Source organism: Arachis stenosperma, chromosome 2 (genome assembly GCF_014773155.1).
Source record: "Arachis stenosperma cultivar V10309 chromosome 2, arast.V10309.gnm1.PFL2, whole genome shotgun sequence".
Classification (NCBI taxonomy): Eukaryota; Viridiplantae; Streptophyta; class Magnoliopsida; order Fabales; family Fabaceae; genus Arachis; species Arachis stenosperma.
This window is the reverse complement of record NC_080378.1, coordinates 65,686,632-65,707,658: the sequence shown is the minus strand read 5'-3', so window position 1 is coordinate 65,707,658 and position 21,027 is coordinate 65,686,632. Positions and strand designations below refer to the sequence as shown.

General features: G+C 39.4%; 1 non-coding gene across 1 annotated transcript; it reads left to right on the top strand.

Annotated features, from left to right (window-relative positions):
- Positions 1-1,852: 1,852 nt before the first annotated feature.
- On the top strand, positions 1,853-1,960 carry LOC130964668 (small nucleolar RNA R71). Its single transcript, XR_009080753.1, has one exon. It is a non-coding gene; the product is annotated as a small nucleolar RNA R71 (small nucleolar RNA).
- Positions 1,961-21,027: the final 19,067 nt, after the last annotated feature.

Genomic DNA, 21,027 nt, shown 5'->3' with positions numbered 1-21,027 from the left:
AGTCCTTCCTTCAGGGTGTGCTGTTTTCAATGCTGTTTTTTTTTCTTTATTTTTGTAATTGTCTTTGTGACTTCACATGATCATCAACCTAAAAGAAAATAAAATAATATATATAAAATAAAAATAAAATTGGGTTGCCTCCCAATAAGTCCTTCTTTAATGTCAATAGCTTGACAGTGAGCTCTCATGGAGCCTCACAGATGATCAGAGAATGGTTGAGATCTCTCAACACCAAACATAGAGTTTAGTTGTGGCCTCCCAACACCAAACTTAGAGTTTGAATGTGGGGGCTCTATTTGACTCTGTATTGGGAGAAGCTCTCCATGCTTACTCTCCATGGTTACAGATGGAGAACCTTGAGTCTTTACTACAAGGCATTCTTCATTCATATGAAGGATCAACTCTCCTCTGTCAACATCAATTACAGCTCTTGCTGTGGCTAGGAAGGGTCTTCCAAGGATAATGGATTCATCCTCATCCCTCCTAGTGTCTAGGATTATGAAATCAGCATGGAAGTAAAGGCCTTCAACCTTTACTAGCACGTCCTCTACTAGTCCATAAGCCTTTTTTACAGATTTATCTACCATCTCCAATGAAAATTTGGCAGGCTATACCTCATAGATTCCCAGTCTCTCCATTACAGAGAGGGGCATCATGTTTATCCCTGACCCCAGGTCACACAGAGCTTTTTCAAAGGTCATGGTGCCTATGGTACAGGTTATTAAGAATTTACCAGGATCCTGTTTCTTTTGAGGTAAATTTTGCTAAACCAATGTATTCAATTCATTGGTGAGCAAGGGAGGCTCTTCCTCCCAAGTCTCATTACCAAATAGCTTGGCATTCAGCTTCATGGTTGCTCCTAAATATTGGGTAACCTGCCCTTCAACAATGTCTTTATCCTCTTCAGAAGATGAATAGTCATCAGAGCTCATGAATGGTAAAAGGAGATCCAAGGGAATCTCTATGGTCTCTGTATAAGCCTCTAATTCCTTTGGTTTCTCATTAGGGTATTCCGTACTGACCATTGGACGTCCCCTGAGGTCTTCCTCATTGGGATTCACGTCCTCTTCCTCCTCTAAGGTTTCGGCCATGTTGATTATATCAATGGCCTTGCACTCTCCTTTGGGATTCTCTTCTGTATTGTTTGGGAGAGTGCTAGGAGGAGTTTCAGTAACCCTTTTACTCAGCTAGCCCACTTGTGCCTCCAAATTTCTAAATGAGGATCTTGTTTCAGTCATGAAACTAAGAGTGGCCTTAGATAGATCAGAGACTATGTTTGCAAAGCTAGAAGAATTCTGCTCAGAATGCTCTGTCTGTTGCTGAGATGATGATGGGAAAGGTTTGCTATTGCTAAACCTGTTTCTTCCACCATTGTTATTATTGAAGCCTTGCTTATGTTGATCCTTCCATGAAAAATTTGGATGATTTTTCCATGAAGGATTAAAGGTGTTGCCAAAGGTTTCACCCATATAATTTACCTCTGGCATTGCAGGGTTCTCAGGATCATAAGCTTCTTCTTCAGAAGATGCTTCTTTAGTAATGTTGGATGCATTTTGCAATCCATTCAGACTCTGAGAGATCATATTGACTTGTTGGGTCAATATTTTTTCTGAGACAGTATGGCATTCAGAGCATCAATTTCAAGAACTCCTCTATTCTGGGACGTCCCATTACTCACAGGATTCCTCTCAAAGGTGTACATGAACTGGTTATTTGCAACAATTTCAATAAGTTCATGAGCTTCTGCAGGTGTTTTCTTTAGGTGAATGGATCCACTTGCAGAGTGGTCCAGTGACATCTTTGAAAATTTAGACAGATCATCATAGAATATATCTAATGTGGTCCATTCTGAAAGCATGTCAGAAGGACACTTTTTGGTCAGTTGCTTGTATCTTTCCCAAGCTTCATAGAGGGACTCACCATCTTTTTGTCTGAAGGTCTGAACATCCACTCTAAGCTTGCTCAGCTTTTGAGGAGGAAATAACTTGGCTAAGAAAGCCGTGACCAGCTTATCCCAAGAGTCCAGGCTATCTCTAGGTTGTGAGTACAACCATGTTCTAGCTCTGTCTCTTACAGCAAAAGGGAAAAGCATAAGCTTGTAGACTTCAAGATCAACTCCATTGGTCTTAACAGTATCACAGATCTGCAAGAACTCAGTTAAGAACTGATAAGGGTCTTCTGATGAAAGTCCATGAAACTTGCAGTTGTGTTGCAGTAGAGAAACTAATTGAGGCTTTAGGTCAAAATTGTTTGCTCCTATGGCAGGGATTGAGATGCTTCTTCCATAGAAGTTGAAAGTTGGTGTAGTAAAATCACCAAGCATCTTCCTTGCATTGTTGTTTGGTTCGGCCATAATTGTTTCTGTTGCTGCTTCCTTTTCGAAATCTCAGTGAGGTCCTCTGTTGCACGAAATTGTAAATCACACTTTTCACAATTCGTACCACAAACCAGCATGTGCAGTAGGTCGTCCAAGTAATACCTTACGTGAGTAAGGGTTGATCCCACAGAGATTGTTGGCTTTAAGCAAGTTATGGTTATCTTGTAACTCTTAGTCAGGATATCAATTATAATTATCAGTTGACTTGCAAATGAATAAGAGATCATGGATTAAATAATACTAGTTATGCAGTAATGGAGAATATGTTGGAGTTTTGGAGATGCTTTGTCTTTTGAATCTCTGCTTTCCCCCTGTCTTCTTCTTCACGCACGCAAGGTTCCTCCTATGGCAAGCTATATGTTAGTGGATCACCGTTGTTAATGGCTACCATCCGTCCTCTCAGTGAAAATGGTCCAGGTGTGCTGTCACCGAACGACTAATCATCTGTCGGTTCTCACTCATGCTGGAATAGAATCTATTGATTCTTTTGCGTCTGTCACTACGCCTAACCCTTGTGAGTTTGAAGCTCATCACAATCATTCAATCCATGAATCCTACTCGGAATACCACAGACAAGGTTTAGACTTTCCGGATTCTCAAGAATGCTGCCAATGGATTCTAGCTTATACCACGAAGATTCTGACTAAGGAATCCAAAAGATACTCATTCAATCGAAGGTAGAATGGAGGTGATTGTCAGGCACGCGTTCATAGATTGAGAATAGTGATGAGTGTCACGGATCATCACATTCATCATATTGAAGTGCAAATGAACATCTTAGATAGAAATAAGCGTGTTTGAATAGAATACAGAAATAATTACATTAATTCATCGAGACGCTGCAGAGCTCCTCACCCCCAACAATGGAGTTTAGAGATTCAAGCCATCAAAGATACAAAGTTCAGATCTAAAATGTCATGAGATACAAAATAAATCTCTAAAAGTTGTTTAAATACTAAACTAGTAACCTAGGTTTACAGAAAATGAGTAAACTAAGATAGATAGTGCAGAAATCCACTTCTGGGGCCCACATGGTGTGTGCTGGGGCTGAGACTTGAGTTTTTCACGTGCCTGGGCTGTTTCTGAAGTTAAACAATAGGTTGCAACCTATTTTGGGCGTTTAACTCCTACTGGTAACCTGTTTCTGGCGTTTAACGCCGGAATAGAACATGGAACTGGTGTTAAACACCAGTTTACGTCATTTATCTTCGAGCAAAGTATTAACTATTATATATTGCTGGAAAGCCCTAGATGTCTACTTTCCAAAACAATTGAGAGCACGCCAATTGGACTCCTGTAGCTCCCTTAATTTCAGCCAGAAAATACCTGAAATCACAGAAAAACACAAACTCATAGTAAAGTCCAGAAATATAAATTTTGCCTAAAACCTAATAAAAATATACTAAAAACTAACAAAAACATACAAAAACTACATGAAATTACCCCCAAAAAGCGTATAAAATATCCGCTCATCACAACACCAAACTTAAACTGTTGCTTGTCCCCAAGCAACTACATAAATAGAATAAGATAAAAAGAAATCAAGAAGCAATAATATCTCAGAGTTTTAAGTGAAGCTCAGATTCTAATTAGATGAGCGTGACTAGTAGCTTTTTGCCTCTGAACAGTTTTGGCATCTCACTTTATCCTTTGAAATTAAGAATGATTGGCATCCATAGGAACCCAGAATTCAGATAGTGTTATTGGTTCTCCTATTTCAGTATGTTGATTCTTGAACACAGTTACTTATGAGTCTTGGCTATGACCCTAAGCATTTTGTTTTCCAGTATTACCACCAGATACATAAATGCCACAGACTCATAACTAGATGTAACATGTTCAGATTGTGACTCAGCTTTGCTAAAGTCCCCAGTTAGAGGTGTCCAGAGTTCTTAGGCACACTCTTTTGCTTTGGATCACGACTTTAACCACTCAGTCTCAAGCTCTTCACCTGGACCTTCATGACACAAGCACATGGTTAGGGACAGCTTGATTTAGCCTCTTAGGCTAGGATTTTATTCCTTTAGGCCCTCATTTCCATTGATGCTCAAAGCCTTAGATCCTTTTTACCCTTGCCTTTTGGTTTAAAGGGCTATTGGCTTTTTCTGCTGCTCCTTCTTTTTTTTCTTTTTTTTTTTCAGTGTTTTTTCTTGCTTCAAGAATCAATTTCATAATTTTTCAGATCATCAATAACACTTCTCTTGTTCATCGTTCTTTCAAGAGCCAATAATTTTAACATTCTTAAAATTCAATATAAAAAATATGCACTGTTCAGGCATTCATTCAGAAGACAAAAAGTATTGCCACCACTGATTGATGTCAGGGCATTTCGGCCAGTTTCACTGACCTTTCTTTACTGTTTTTAGGGTAGTTTCATGCATTTTCTTAAGAAATAAGCTAGTTTTTGGTGGATATTCACTTACATCTTGATTCAAGCATCATTGTGCACTTTACATGATTTCATGAGAATTTTGCATGAATTATATGACAAATTGGATGATGCATGACTCATGACTTGGACTAGAACTTTGATGCACTTTGTTGCTTGATTTCAGGACAAAGGAAGCAAAGAAGAACCACGTTAGCAGCCACGTTAGTCTAACTAACGTGATCTCTAACATGGAATGGGAGCTAGCTTGCAAAGTTACGGTCGATCCCACGAGGATTGTCAGCTTGAAGCAAGCTATGGTTATCTTGTAACTCTTAGTCAGGATATCAATAATTATCAGGTTTAATTGTGAAAAGTAAAAGAACATGAAATAAGTACTTGTTTTGCAGTAATGGAGATTAGGTTGAGGTTTTAGAGATGCTCTATCTTCTGAATCTCTGCTTTCCTACTGTCTTCTTCTTCATGCACGCAAGGCTCCTTTAATGGCAAGCTGTATGTAGGGTTTCACCGTTGTCAATGGCTACCTCCCATCCTCTCAGTAAAAATGTTCAACGCGCTATGTCACAGCACGGCTAATCATCTGTCGGTTCTCAATTAGGTTGGAATAGAATCCAGTGATTCTTTTGCGTCTGTCACTAACGCCCAGCCTTCAGGAGTTTGAAGCTCGTCACAGTCATTTAATCATTGAATCCTACTCAGAATACCACAGACAAGGTTTAGACCTTCCGGATTCTCTTGAATGCCGCCATCAATTCTAGCTTATACCACGAAGATTCTGATTAAAGAATCCAAGAGATATCTACTCAATCTAAGGTAGAACGGAGGTGGTTGTCAGGCACACGTTTATAGGTGAGAATGATGATGACTGTCACAGATCATCACATTCATCAAGTTTAGGAACAAGTGATATCTTAGAATAGAAGCAAGCGTGATTGAACGAAAAACAGTAGTAATTGCATTAATCCATCAAGACACAGCAGAGCTCCTCACCCCCAACCATGGGGTTTAGAGACTTATGCCGTAGAAGATACAACGAGAAACATGTAAAGTGTCATGAGGTAGAGATACAATATCAAAAGATCCTATTAATAGTGAACTAGTAACCTAGGGTATACAGAAATGAGTAAATGACGTAAAAATCCACTTCCAGGGTCCACTTGGTGTGTGCTTGGGCTGAGCATTGAAGCTTTCATGTGTAGAGACTTTTTCTGGAGTTAAACGCCAGCTTTTATGCCAGTTTGGGCGTTTAACTCCAATTCTTGTGCCAGTTCCGGCGTTAAACACCGGGAATTCTGAAGCTGATTTGCAATGCCAGTTTGGGCCATCAAATCTAGGGCAAAGTATAGACTATTATACATTGCTGGAAAGCCCAGGATGTCTACTTTCAAACGCAATTGAGAGCGCGCCAATTGGGCTTCTGTAGCTCTAGAATATCTACATCGAGTGCAGGGAGGTCAGAATCCAACAACATCTGCAGTCCTTTTCAGCCTCTGAATCAGATTTTTGCTCAGGTCCCTCAATTTTAGCCAGAAAATACCTGAAATCATAGAAAAACATACAAACTCATAGTAAAGCCCAAAAAGTGAATTTTAACTAAAAACTAATAAAAATTTAATAAAAACTAACTAAAATATACTAAAAACATACTAAAAACAATGCCAAAAAGCGTATAAATTATCCGCTCATCACAACACCAAACTTAAATTGTTGCTTGTCCCCAAGCAACTAAAAAAAATAGAATAAAAAGAAAAGAATATACTATAGACTCCAAAATATCAAAGAAACTTAGTTCCAATTAGATGAGCGGGACTAGTAGCTTTTTGCTTCTGAACAGTTTTGGCATCTCACTTTATCCTTTGATGCTTAGAATGATAGGCATCTATAGGAACTCAGAACTCAGATAGTGTTATTGATTCTCCTAGTTAAGTATGATGATTCTTGAACATAGCTACTTTATGAGTCTTGGCTGTGACCCAAAGCACTCTGTCTTCCAGTATTACCACCGGATAAATTCATGCCACAGACACATGACTGGGTGAACCTTTTCAGATTGTGACTCAGCTTTGCTAGAGTCCCCAACCAGAGGTGTCCAGGGTTCTTAAGCACACTCTTTTTGCCTTGGATCACTTAAATTTTTTTTGACTGCTTTTTCTTGCTTCAAAAATCAATTTGATAATTTTTCAGATCCTCAATAACATTTCTCCTTTTCCATCATTCTTTCAAGAGCCAACAAGTTTAACATTCTTTAATCAACAAATTCAAAAGACATATGCACTGTTCAAGCTTTCATTCAGAAAACAAAAATTATTGTCACCACATTAAACTAATTCAACTAGTTTCAGAGATGAATTTGAAATCCTGTACTTCTTGTTCTTTTGTGATTAGAGCATTTTTCATTTAAGAAAGGTGATGGATTCATAGGACATTTATAGCTTTAAGACATGAACCTTAAATTTTATTAATCATGGATTAAGAACAAGACTCAAAAATAGATATAAGATAAGACTAATAGTAATAGAAAACAAAATTTTAAATGACTCTAAAATAGGCTCCTAATGATAGAGATTATCACAGAGTTAGGACTCAACAACCTTGATCTTGAGAAGTGGATGCTCCATCAACTTGTGGGGTATTTGACCCTTCAAGGGAGAGCTTCTGGCGCTTCAGCTCTTGTAGCTCACGCCCCTGCTTCTCTTGTTCCTTCAGCAATTTGCAGAGCATGCAGTTTTGATTCTACTGTTCTTCCTTAATTTGTTCCATAGCTTCTTGCAGCTTGGCAACAGATGCTTCTAGACGAGTCCAGTAGTCAATTTCAGGAAGTTCAGGAAGGAACTCCTACGCCCTCCTTTTGATAGAGTTATCTTGCATTTGTCCTTCCATTGACCTCTTGGTGATTGGGTGCTCAATTGGGATGAATTCATCGACTCCCATCCTCACCCCAGCATCTTTTCATAACAAAGAGATTAAGCTTGGGTAAGCCAGTTTGGCTTCAGTGGAGTTCTTGTTTGCAATTGTGTAAATCTCACAAGCAATCAGATGATGAATCTCCACTTCTTTTCCCAGCATAATGCAATGAATCATCACTGCTCTCTTGATAGTAACCTCAGAACGGTTACTAGTGGGCAAGATAGAACGCCCTATGAAATCCAACCAGCCTCTTGCAACTGGTTTGAGATCTCCCCTCTTGAGTTGGTTTGGGACACCTTTTGAATTGGTCATCCACTTGGTTCCAGGAAGGCATATGTCCTCTAGAACTTGATCCAACCCCTTTTCTACTCTCACCATTCTCCTATTAAAGGATTCAGGATCATCTTGTAGTTGAGGAAATTTGATGACCTCTCTTATTTTGTCCAAATGGAAGTAAATAATTGTCCCTCTGACCATGGTTCTGTAGGTATGAAAAGCGGTTCCAGTCATTCTCTGCTTATCTGTCAGCCACAGATTTGGGTAGAATTCCTGAACCATGTTTCTTCCAACCTTTGTCTCAGGGTTGGTTAGAACTTCCCATCCTCTGTTTCGAATTTGCTCTTGGATCTCTGGATATTCATCTTCTTTCAGATCAAATTTAACTTCCGGGATCACTGACCTTAGACCCATTATTTTGTGGTAATGGTCTGCATGTTCTTTGGTTAAGAACCTCTCTTGACTCAAAAGGTCCTTTGGAGCATTCTCTTTCTTGCCACTTGAATTGGTTTGTTTTCCTTTGGGAGCCATAATCTTGATGAGCCTTAGCTTAGTGATCACAGAAAAACACACCAAACTTAGAAGTTTGCTTGTCCTCGAGCAAAAAAGAAAGGAAAGAGGAGAGAGAGGAGGAGAGCAAATTTGAATGGTGGGGAAAGGGGAATGGCCAAACGTGTATTTATAAGGGAGGGGGAGAGATTTCGAAAATTTTGAAGGAGATTTGAGAAGATATGGGAAGAATTTGAGAGATATTTGAGTTTTTTGAAGAAGATTTGGAAAGGATTTGAAAGAGATTTGAAGAATGATTTTAATTTTTGAAAATTTGAAGGTGAATGATGAAAGTTTGAAATGTGTTTATGCAGAAAATTATGGATCAAAACAGGAAAGTTTGAAAAAATTTGAAGTGGAAAGCAAAATCTCTGTCCCCCACCTATCTGGCGTTAAACGCCCAGAATGGTATCCATTCTGGCATTTAACGCCCAAATGTTGGCCAATTTGGGCGTTTAACGCCCAGCCAGGTACCCTAGCTGGCGTTAAACGCCAGAAACCCCTTCATCACTGGGCGTTTTGCTAAACGCCCAGGATGCTGCATACCTGGTGTTAAACGCCCAGAATGGTGCCCATTCTGGCATTTAACGCCCAAAATGGTACCTTTATCTGGCGTTTAACGCCCAGAGTATCCCTTACTGGCATTTTTTCGCCAGCAAGCTCCTTTTCTCTGCTTTTTGCACTGAATCCTTCTGTAACTCTGTGAATTCCTTCAATTTTGATGATCGCCCTTTGAGAATATGTATCAAACTTTTATTAAACAAAACAGATAACCGGCTAATGACTGGGTTGCCTCCCAGCAAGTGCTTCTTTATTGTCTTTAGCTGGACCTTCACTGAGAATCATTCAAGCCTCAGTTTTGAGCATTCTTGCTCAAAATTGCTTTCAAGATAATGTTTGATCCTCTGTCCATTAACAATGAACTTTTTATCAGAATCAATATCCTGAAGCTCCACATATCCATATGGTGACACTTCTGTAATCACATACGAACCCCTCCACCAGGGCTTAAGTTTTCCTGGGAATAGTCTGAGCCTAGAGTTGAAGAGTAGAACTTTTTGTCCTGGCTCAAAGACTCTGGATGACAACTGCTTGTCATGCCACTTCTTTGCCTTTTCCTTATAAATTTTTGAATTTTCAAAGGCACTGAGTCTAAATTCATCTAGCTCATTTAGCTGGAGTAATCTTTTTTCACCAGCTAGCTTAGCATCCAGGTTTAGGAATCTGGTTGCCCAGTAGGCTTTATGTTCCAGTTCCACGGGAAGATGACAGGCCTTGCCATACACTAGTTGGTATGGAGAGGTTCCTATAGGAGTCTTGAATGCTGTTCTGTATGCCCACAGAGCATCATCCAAGCTCTTTGCCCAATCCTTTCTACGGGCAATTACAGTCCGTTCTAGGATTCTTTTTAGCTCTCTGTTAGAGACTTCAGCTTGCCCATTTGTCTGTGGATGATATGGAGTTGCTACTTTGTGGCTAATTCCATATCGGACCATAGCAGAGTACAGCTGTTTATTACAGAAATGAGTGCCCCCATCACTGATTAGTACTCTGGGAACACCAAACCAGCTGAAGATGTGTTTCTGGAGGAATTTCAGCACGGTCTTAGTATCATTAGTGGGTGTAGCAATTGCTTCTACCCATTTAGATACATAGTCCACTGCCACCAGAATGTAAGTGTTTGAGTATGATGGTGGGAACGGACCCATAAAGTCAATACCCCATACATCAAACAATTCAATCTCCAAGATCCCTTGTTGAGGCATGGCGTACCCATGAGGCAAGTTACCAGCTCTTTGGCAACTGTCACAGTTATGCACAAACTCTCGGGCATCTCTATAGAGAGTAGGCCAGTAGAAGCCACATTGGAGGACCTTAGTGGCTGTTTGCTCACTTCCGAAATGTCCCCCATACTGTGATCCATGGCAATGCCACAGGATCTTTTGTGCTTCCTCTCTAGGTACACATCTGCGGATCATTTTGTCTGCACATCTCTTAAAGAGATATGGTTCATCCCATAGGTAGTACTTAGCATCTAAAATTAATTTCTTTCTTTGCACCCTGCTGTACTCCTGGGGTATGAACCTCACAGCTTTATAATTTGCAATATCTGCAAACCATGGAGCTTCCTGAAAGGCAAAAAGTTGCTCATCTGGAAATGTCTCAGAGATCTTAGTAGAAGGGAGGGACGCCCCAGCTACTGGTTCTATTCAGGACAGATGATCTGCCACTTGGTTCTCTGTCCCTTTTTTGTCTCTTATTTCTATATCAAACTCTTGCAGAAGCAGCACCCACCTTATGAGCCTGGGTTTTGAATCCTGCTTTGTGAGTAAGTATTTAAGAGCAGCATGGTCAGTATACACAATCACTTTTGACCCTACTAAATAGGATCTAAACTTGTCAATGGCATAGACCACTGCAAGTAAATCTTTTTCTGTGGTTGTGTAATTCTTCTGTGCGTCATTTAGAACACGGCTAGCATAATAAATGACGTGCAGAAGCTTGTTATGCCTCTGTCCCAACACTACACCAAAGCCATGGTCACTGGCATCACACATTAGTTCGAATGGCAATGTCCAGTCTGGTGCAGAGATGACTGGTGCTGTGACCAGTTTAGCTTTCAGGGTCTCAAATGCCTGCAGACACTGTGTGTCAAACACAAATGGTGTGTCAGCAGCTAGCAGGTTGCTTAGAGGTTTTGCAATTTTCGAAAAATCTTTTATAAATCTTCTGTAGAATCCTGCATGCCCCAGAAAGCTTCTAATTGCCTTAACATTGGCAGGTGGTGGTAATTTTTCAATTACCTCTACCTTTGCTTTATCCACCTGTATTCCCTTGCTTGAAATTTTGTGCCCAAGGACAATTCCTTTAGTCACCATAAAGTGACATTTCTCCCAGTTTAAGACCAGGTTAGTCTCTTGGCACCTTTTCAGGACAAGTGCTAGATGGTTAAGACAGGAGCTGAATGAGTCTCCATATACAGAGAAGTCATCCATGAAGACTTCCAGGAACTTTTCCACCATATCAGAGAAGATGGATAGCATGCATCTCTGAAAAGTTACAGGTGCATTACACAGACCAAAAGGCATTCTTCTGTAGGCAAACACGCCAGAAGGGCAAGTGAATGCTGTTTTCTCTTGGTCCTGAGGATCTACTGCAATTTGGTTGTAACCTGAATAGCCATTCAAAAAGTAGTAATAATCATGACCAGCTAGTCTTTCTAGCATTTGGTCTATGAAATGGTAAAGGAAAATGATCCTTTCAGGTGGCTGTATTGAGCCTTCTGTAGTCAATACACATATGCCACCCTGTAACTGTTCTTGTAGGAACCAGTTCATTCTTTTCATTATGAACCATTGTCATGCCTCCCTTCCTGGGAACTTGGACAGGGCTCACCCAGGGGCTATCAGAAATAGGATAAATAATCCCAGCCTCTAGTAATTTAGTGACCTCTTTTTGCACCACCTCCTTCATGGCTGGATTTAGCCGCCTTTGTGGTTGAACCACTAGTTTGGCATTATCCTCCAATAGGATCTTGTGCATGCATCTTGCTGGGCTAATGCCCTTAAGATCACTTATGGACCATCCAAGAGCTGTCTTGTGTGTCCTTAGCACTTGAATTAGTGCTTCCTCTTCCTGTGGATTTAAAGCAGAGCTTATGATCACTGGAAAAATGTCACCTTCTCCCACAAATGCATACTTCAGGGATGGTGGTAGTGGTTTGAGCTCAGGTTTGGGAGGCTTATCCTCTTCCTGAGGAATTTTCAAAAATTCTTTTGTTTCCTCTGGTTCCTCCTGATCAGGCTGAACATCCTTGAAGATGTCCTCTAGCTCTGATTCTTGACTTTCAGTCATATTGATCTCTTCCACCAAAGTGTCAATAATTACAGCGCTCATGCAGTCATTTGATGTGTCTGGATGCTGCATAGCTTTGACAGCATTCAACTTGAACTCATCTTCATTGACTCTCAGGGTTACGTCCCCTTTTTATACATCAATAAGAGTTTGTCCAGTTGCTAGAAAAGGTCTTCCTAGGATGAGAGTTGCACTCTTGTGCTCCTCCATTTCCAGCACTACAAAGTCAGTTGGAAAGGCGAATGGCCCAACCTTGACAATCATGTCCTCAATTATGCCTGATGGATATTTAATGGAGCCATCAGCAAGTTGGAGACATATCCGGGTTGGTTTGACTTCTTCAGTCAACCCAAGCTTTCTGATAGTGGATGCAGGTATTAGATTGATACTTGCTCCAAGGTCACATAGGGCTGTCTTGGTGCAAGCACCTTCTAATGTGCATGGTATCATAAAGCTTCCTGGATCTTGAAGATTTTCTGGTAAGCTTTTCAGAATGACTGCACTGCATTCTTCAGTGAGAAACCCTTTTTCAGTTTCTCTCAAATCCTTCTTATGACTTAAGATCTCTTTCATGAACTTAGCATAAGAAGCTATTTGCTCAAGTGCCTCTGCAAATGGAATCTTTATTTCAAGAGTCCTTAGATAGTCTGCAAAGCGGGCAAATTGCTTATCGTGTTCCGCTTGGCGTAGTTTCTGAGGATAAGGCATCTTGGCTTTATATTCTTCAACCTTAGTTGCTGCAGGTTTATTCCTTACAGAGGTGGTTCGAGAAGCCTTTTTAGAGGTGTTACTATCAGCACTCTCAGCTGTCTGATTCGTCATTGGCGATTGAATGCCAGGATTGGGTGAGAAATGGGCGTTTAACGCCAACTTTTCCCCCTTTTCTGGCGTTTAAACGCCAGAACTAGGCAAGGAATGGGCGTTTAACGCCAGCTTTTCCCCCTTTTTTGGCATTTGAATGCCAGGAGTATTCCTCTCTGGGCTCTTAATGTCCTCAGAGGGATTTTGGGCAGTGGTTTGGTTATCCTTTGTCAATTGTTCCTTTCTTGGCTTTTTGCTACTTTGAGCAGTGTTATTCAATGTCTTCCCACTCCTCAGTTGAACTGCTTGGCATTCTTCTGTTATCTGTTTAGATAACTGATGTTTTGTCTGATTCAACTGTGATTCTATGTTCTTGTTGGCAATTTTAGTTTCTTAAAGCATCTCTTTAAATTCTACCAACTGTTTTGTCATTAGGAGTAATTGCTGATTAAGCTCAACAATCTGTTCTTGAGGCTTAGGATCAGTAGCTACTGCCATAGCTTCTTCTTTTGTAGAGGGCTCACTGCTAGAGTACAAATGTTGATTTCTAGCAACAGCATCTATGAGTTCTTAAGCCTCTTCAATCGTCTTCCTCATATGTATAGATCCACCAGCTGAGTGGTCTAGAGACATATGAGCTTTTTCTGTAAGCCCATAGTAGAAGATGTCTAACTGTACCCACTCTAAAAATATTTCAGAGGGGCATTTTCTTAACATACCACTATACCTCTCCCAGGCATTATAAAGGGATTCATTATCCTTTTGTTTAAAGCCTTGGATGTCCAGCCTTAGCTGTGTCATCCTTTTTGGAGGGTAAAATTAATTCAGGAATTTGTCTGATAACTGTCTCCATGTTTTTATGCTTGCTGTGGGTTGGTTATTCAACCACCTCTTAGCTTGATCTTTTACAGCAAATGGAAACAGTAATAGTCTGTAGACATCCTTATCCACCTCTTTATCACGTACTGTGTCAGCAATTTGTAAGAATTGTGCCAGAAACTCAGTAGGTTCTTCCTGTGGAAGACCGGAATACTGGCAATTTTGCTACACCATAATAATGAGTTGAGGATTTAGCTCAAAGCTGCTTGCTTTGATGGGAGGTATACAGATGCTACTCCCATATGCAGCTGTAATGGGGTTAGCATATGACCCCAGAGTCCTTCTGGACTGCTTAATTCCACTTAGGTCCATGATGGAGAAAGGGAATATGATAACGATTCACAAGTAAAGTATAAATTTTTTTTTGATTTGACCAAAAATAATAAAATAAAACAAATGGAAAATAAAATCAAATTTCGAAAACTAAAAGAAAATAAGATCAAAGCAAATTGAAAAATAAATCAATTAATTAATAAAAAAGATTTTGGAGTTAGCAATTGAAAAGATATGATTGAAAATTATTTTGAAAAAATTTGATTTTTGAAACGAGAAAAGAGAAAAACAACAAAATGACACCAAACTTAAAATTTTTAGAAAATCAAACACAAGTTTTCGAAAATTTTAAAGGAAAACACAAAGAAGACACCAAACTTAGAATTTTTAAAGATTAAGAAAGGGCTAAGAACATGCAAATTCGGAAAATTAAAAGAAAACAAAGACATGCAATTGACACCAAATTTAAAATATGAAACTAAACTCAAATAAAAGACTCTAAACCAACAAAAATAAAACAGTCCTAATCTAAGCAACAAGATAAACCGTCAGTTGTCCAAAATCAAACAATCCCCGGCAACGGCGCCAAAAACTTGGTGCACGAAATTGCAATCACATTTTTGCAATTCCGCACAACTAACCAGCAAGTGCACTGGGTCGTCCAAGTAATACCTTACGTGAGTAAGGGTCGATCCCATGGAGATTGTCGGCTTGAAGCAAGCTATGGTTATCTTGTAACTCTTAGTCAGGATATCAATAATTATTAGGTTTAATTGTGAAAAGTAAAAGAACATGAAATAAGTACTTGTTTTGCAGTAATGGAGAACAGGTTGAGGTTTTGGAGATGCTCTATCTTCTGAATCTCTGCTTTTCTACTGTCTTCTTCTTCATGCACGCAAGGCTCCTTCCATGGCAAGCTGTATGTAGGGTTTCACCGTTGTCAATGGCTACCTCCCATCCTCTCAGTGAAAATGTTCAACGCGCTCTGTCACAGCACGGCTAATCATCTGTCGGTTCTCAATAAGGTTGGGATAGAATCTAGTGATTCTTTTGCGTCTGTCACTAACGCCCAGCCTTCAAGAGTTTGAAGCTCGTCACAATCATTCAATCATTGAATCCTACTCAGAATACCACAGACAAGGTTTAGACCTTCCGGATTCTCTTGAATGCTGCCATCAATTCTAGCTTATACCACGAAGATTTTGATTAAAGAATCCAAGAGATATCTACTTAATCTAAGGTAGAACGGAGGTGGTTGTCAGGCACACGTTCATAGGTGAGAATGATGATGAGTGTCACGGATCATCACATTCATCAAGTTTAGGAACAAGTGATATCTTAGAATAGAAGCAAGCGTGATTGAATGAAAAATAGTAGTAATTGCATTAATCCATCAAGACACAGCAGAGCTCCTCACCCCCAACCATGGGGTTTAGAGACGCATGCCGTAGAAGATACAATGAGAAACGTGTTAAGTGTCATGAGGTAGAGATATAATATCAAAAGATCCTATTAATAGTGAACTAGTAACCTAGGGTATACAGAAATGAGTAAATGATGTAAAAATCCACTTCCGGGGTCCACTTGGTGTGTGCTTGTGCTAAGCATTGAAGCTTTCATGTGTAGAGACTTTTTCTGGAGTTAAACGCCAGCTTTTATGCCAGTTTAGGCGTTTAACTCCAATTTTTGTGCCAGTTCCGGCGTTAAACGCTGGGAATTCTGAAGCTGATTTGCAACGCCGATTTGGGCCATAAAATCTCGGGCAAAGTATGGACTATTATACATTGTTGGAAAGCCCAGGATGTCTACTTTCCAACACAGTTGAGAGCGCGCAATTGAGCTTCTATAGCTCCAGAATATCCACTTCGAGTGCAGGGAGGTCAGAATCCAACAGCATCTGCAGTCCTTTTCAGCCTCTGAATCAGATTTTTGCTCAGGTCCCTCAATTTCAGCCAGAAAATACCTGAAATCACAGAAAAACACACAAACTCATAGTAAAGCCCAGAAAAGTGAATTTTAACTAAAAACTAATAAAAATTTAATAAAAACTAACTAAAATATACTAAAAACATACTAAAAACAATGCTAAAAAGTGTATAAATTATCCGCTCATCAGAAAGCAGAGAAACGGAAGGGACAAAGCATCTCCATACGCTTATCTGAAATTCTCACCAATGAATTATATAAGTATCTCTATATTTATTTTATGTTTTATTTATCTTTTAATCATTATTCCTCCATAACCATTTGAATCCGCCTGACTGAGATTTACAAGATGACCATAGCTTACTTCATACCAACAATCTCCGTGGGATCGACCCTTACTCGCGTAAGGTTTATTACTTGGACGACCCAGTGCACTTGCTAGTTAGTTGTGCGAAGTTGTGATAAAGAGTTGAGATTACAATTGAGTGTACCATGTTGATGGCGCCATTGATGATCACAATTTCGTGCACCAAGTTTTTGGCGCTGTTGCCGGGAATTGTTTGAGTTTGGACAACTGACGGTTCATCTTGTTGCTTAGATTAGGTATTTTTCTTCAGAATTTTTAAGAATGAATTCTAGAGTTTCAAGGTGATGTTTTCATCATCACCAAAGCTGATTGATTCTCATCAATTTAGCTCTTAAATGCAATGTCCTGTTGAAGCTTGGCTAGCCATGTCTAATTTCTTTAGACTAAAGCTTTAGACTAACATTGCATGATTCCTGGAATTCTTATTAAAAATTTTGAATCTCTTTATTTTCTTTTCCATATAATTTTCGAAAAAATCCAAAAAAATTATAAAATCTTAAAATCAAAAATATTTTATGTTTCTTGTTTGAGTTTAGTGTCTAATTTTAAGTTTGGTGTCCATTGCATGTTTTTAGTCTTCTAATTTTCGAAAATTACATGCATTATGTTCTTCATTGATCTTCAAGTTGTTCTTGATGATTTTCTTGCTCTGATCTTTAAATTCTCTTGTCTTGAGTGTTTTGTTGTTTCTCATATGCATTCTCAATTTGTTAGTGTCAATAGTATACAAACTTCTAAGTTTGGTGTCTTGCATGCATTATTTATTTGATCTTAGTTTCATTTTGATTATTCCTCATTATTAAAAATCCAAAAAAAATTTTAATTTGTGTCTTTTCAAGTCAATAATATAGAGAATTGAAGATTCAGAACATTCAGCAGAGGAATTACACAGAAAAAGCTAGAGTGCCTGGCTGGGCGTTTAACGCCCAAAAAGGTAGAGTTTTGGGCATTAAACGCCAGAATGGATACCATTCTGGGCGTTTAACGCCAGGATGGCACAAGAGGGAAGATTTTGTTTTTAATTCAAATTTTTTTCAATTTTTCATAATTTTTCAAAATCAAATCTTTTTCAAATCATATCTTTTCAATCATATATTTTTAAAATCAATTTCTTCCCATTTTTTAAAAAAAAAATACTTGCTAACAATTAATGATTTGATTCGACATTTCAAGTATGTTGCCTTTTCTGTTGAGAAAGGTTTAATGTCTGAATCATATCTTTTAAATTTCTTGTTAGCCAAGTCATTAATTTTAAAAATCAAATCTTTTAATTTGTTTTTCAATCATATCTTTTCAATCATATCTCTTTAAAACCATAACTTTTCAATCATATCTTTTTAATCACATCTTTTTCAAAATAGTCTTCAATCATATCTTTTTGATCTCTAATTTCAAAATCTTTTTCAAAAATCACTTAATTACTTTCTCAATCTTAGTTTTTGAAAATCACCAATCAATTTTTCAAAATTTCTTTTAATTATTTCAAAATCTCTTACTTTATTTTCAAAAATTCTTCCCCTCTTCTCACATCCCTCAATTTATGGACTAACACTCCTCCTCAATGCACAATTCGAACTCTATCCCTCTTGATAAGTTCGAATTCTTCTACCTACTCCTTCTATTCTTCTTTTCCTCTGACATCTCAAGGAATCTCTATACTGTGACATAAAGGATTCCATATTTTCGTGTTCTCTTCTCTTTCATATGAGCAGGAGCAAAAACAAAAGCATTCTTGATGAGGCTGACCCTGAACCTGAAAGGACCTTGAAGCGAAAGCTAAGAGAAGCTAAAGCACTACTCTCTGTAGATGACCTAACAGAAATCTTCAAACAAGAAGAAGACATGGCAGCCGAAAACAACAACAATGCCAACAATGCATGGAAGGTGCTGGGTGACTTTACTGCACCTACTCCCGACTTCAATGGGAGAAGCATCTCTATCCCTGCCATTGGAGCAAACAACTTTGAGCTTAAGCCTCAATTAGTTTCTCTAATGCAATAGAATTGCAAGTTCCATGGACTTCCATTGGAAGATCCTCATCAATTCTTAGCTGAATTCTTGTAAATCTGTGACACTGTCAAGACCAATGGGGTTGACCCTGAGGTCTACAGACTTATGCTATTCCCTTTTGCTGTAAGAGACAGAGCTAGGATATGGTTGGACTCATAACCTATAGAAAGCCTGAACTCTTGGGAAAAGCTAGTCAATGCCATCTTGGAAAAGTTCTTTCCACCTCAAAAATTGAGTAAGCTTAGAGTGGAAGTCCAAACCTTCAGACAGAAGGAAGGTGATTCCCTCTATAAAGCTTGGGAAAGATACAAACAATTGATCAGAAAGTGTCCTTCTGACATGCTTTCTGAATGGAGCATCATAGGTATCTTCTATGATGGTCTGTCTGAACTGTCCAAGATGTCATTAGACAGCTCTGCTGTAGGATCTCTTCATCTGAAGAAGACGCCTGCAGAAGTTCAATAACTCATTGAAATGGTTGCAAATAACCAATTCATGTACACTTCTAAAAGGAATCCTGTGAACAATGGGACGAATCAGAAGAAAGGAGTTCTTGAGATTGATACTCTGAATGCCATATTGGCTCAGAACAAAATATTGACTCAGCAAGTCAATATGATTTCTCAAAGTCTGTCTGGAATGCAAGCTGCACCAGGCAGTACTAAGAACGCTTCATCTGGAGAAGAAGCTTATGATCCTGAGAACCCTTCAATGGAAGAGGTGAATTACATTGGAGAACCCTATGGAAACACCTATAATCCTTCATGAAGAAATCATCCAAATCTCTCATTGAAGGATCAACAGAGACCCCAACAAGGTTTCAACAACAATAATGGTGGAAGAAACAGGTTTAGCAATGGCAAGCCTTTTCCATCATCTTCTCAGCAACAGACAGATAATTCTAAGCAGAGCCACTCTGACTTAGCAACTATGGTCTCTGATCTAATCAAAACTACTCAAAGTTTCATGACTAAAACAAGGTCCTCCATTAGAAACTTGGAGGCATAAGTGGGTCAGCTAAGTAAGAAAGTTACTGAGCTCCCTCCTAGTACTCTTCCAAGCAATACAGAAGAGAATCCAAAAGGAGAGTGTAAGGCCCTCAACATGGCCGAATTTGGAGAGGAGGAAGAGGCAATGATCGCCACTGAGGAAGACCTCAATGGACGTCCACTGGCCTCCAATGAGTTCCCTAATGAGGAACCATGGGAATCTGAGGCTCACACTGAGACCATAGAGATTCCATTGGATTTACTTCTGTCATTCATGAGCTCTGTGAGTATTCTTCCTCTGAAGAAGACGAAGATTTCACTGAAGAGGAAGTTGCTAAGTACCTTGGAGCAATCATGAAGCTAAACCACAAGTTATTTGGTAATGAGACTTGGAAGGATGAACCCCCTTTGCTCACCAAAGAACTGGATGACTTGACTAGACAGAGATTACCTCAAAAGAGACAGGACCCTGGAAAGTTCTCAATACCTTGTACCATAGGCACCATGACCTTTGAGAAGGCACTGTGTGACCTAGGGTCAAGCATAAACCTCATGCCTCTCTCTGTAATGGAGAAGCTAGGGATCTTTGAGGTGCAAATTGCAAGAATCTCACTAGAGATGGCAGACAATTCAAGAAAACAAGCTTATGGACTTGTAGAGGATGTTCTGGTAAAGGTTGAACACCATTACATCCCTGCTAATTTCATAGTCCTAGAGACTGGGAAGTGCATGGATGAATCCATCATCCTTGGCAGACCCTTCCTAGCCACATCAAAGGTTGTGATTGATGTTGACAGAGGAGAATTGATCATTCAAGTGAATGAAGAATCCTTTGTGTTTAAGGCTCAAGGATACCCCTCTGTAACCATGGAGAGGAAGCATGAAGAGCTTTCCTCAAAACAGAGTTGAACAGAGCCCCCACGGTCAAACTCTAAGTTTGGTGTTAGGAGGCCACAACTAACTTCTAAGTTTGCTGTTGAACCCCCACATTCAAACTCTAAGTTTGGTGTTGGGAGGTTCCAACATTACTCTGAGTATCTGTGAGGCTCCATGAGAGCCCACTGTCAAGCTACTGACATTAAAAAAGTGCTTGTTGGGAGGCAACCCAATGTTATATTTATCAATTTTCCTTTGTTATTTTATGTTTTCTATAGGTTGATGATCATGGGAAGTCACAAAATCAATTGAAAAAGCAAAAACAGAATGAAAAACAGAAAGAAAAAAATAGCACACCCTGGAGGAAAATTTGCTGGCGTTTAAACGCCAGTGAAGATAGTAAAATGGGCGTTTAACGCCCAGTCTGGCACCATTCTGGGCGTTGAACGCCAGAAAGGGGCACCAGACTGGCGTTTAACGCTAGGAATGGGCACCAAGCTGGCGTTAAACGCCAGAAATGGGCAACATCCCGGCATTTAACGCTAGGATTGGC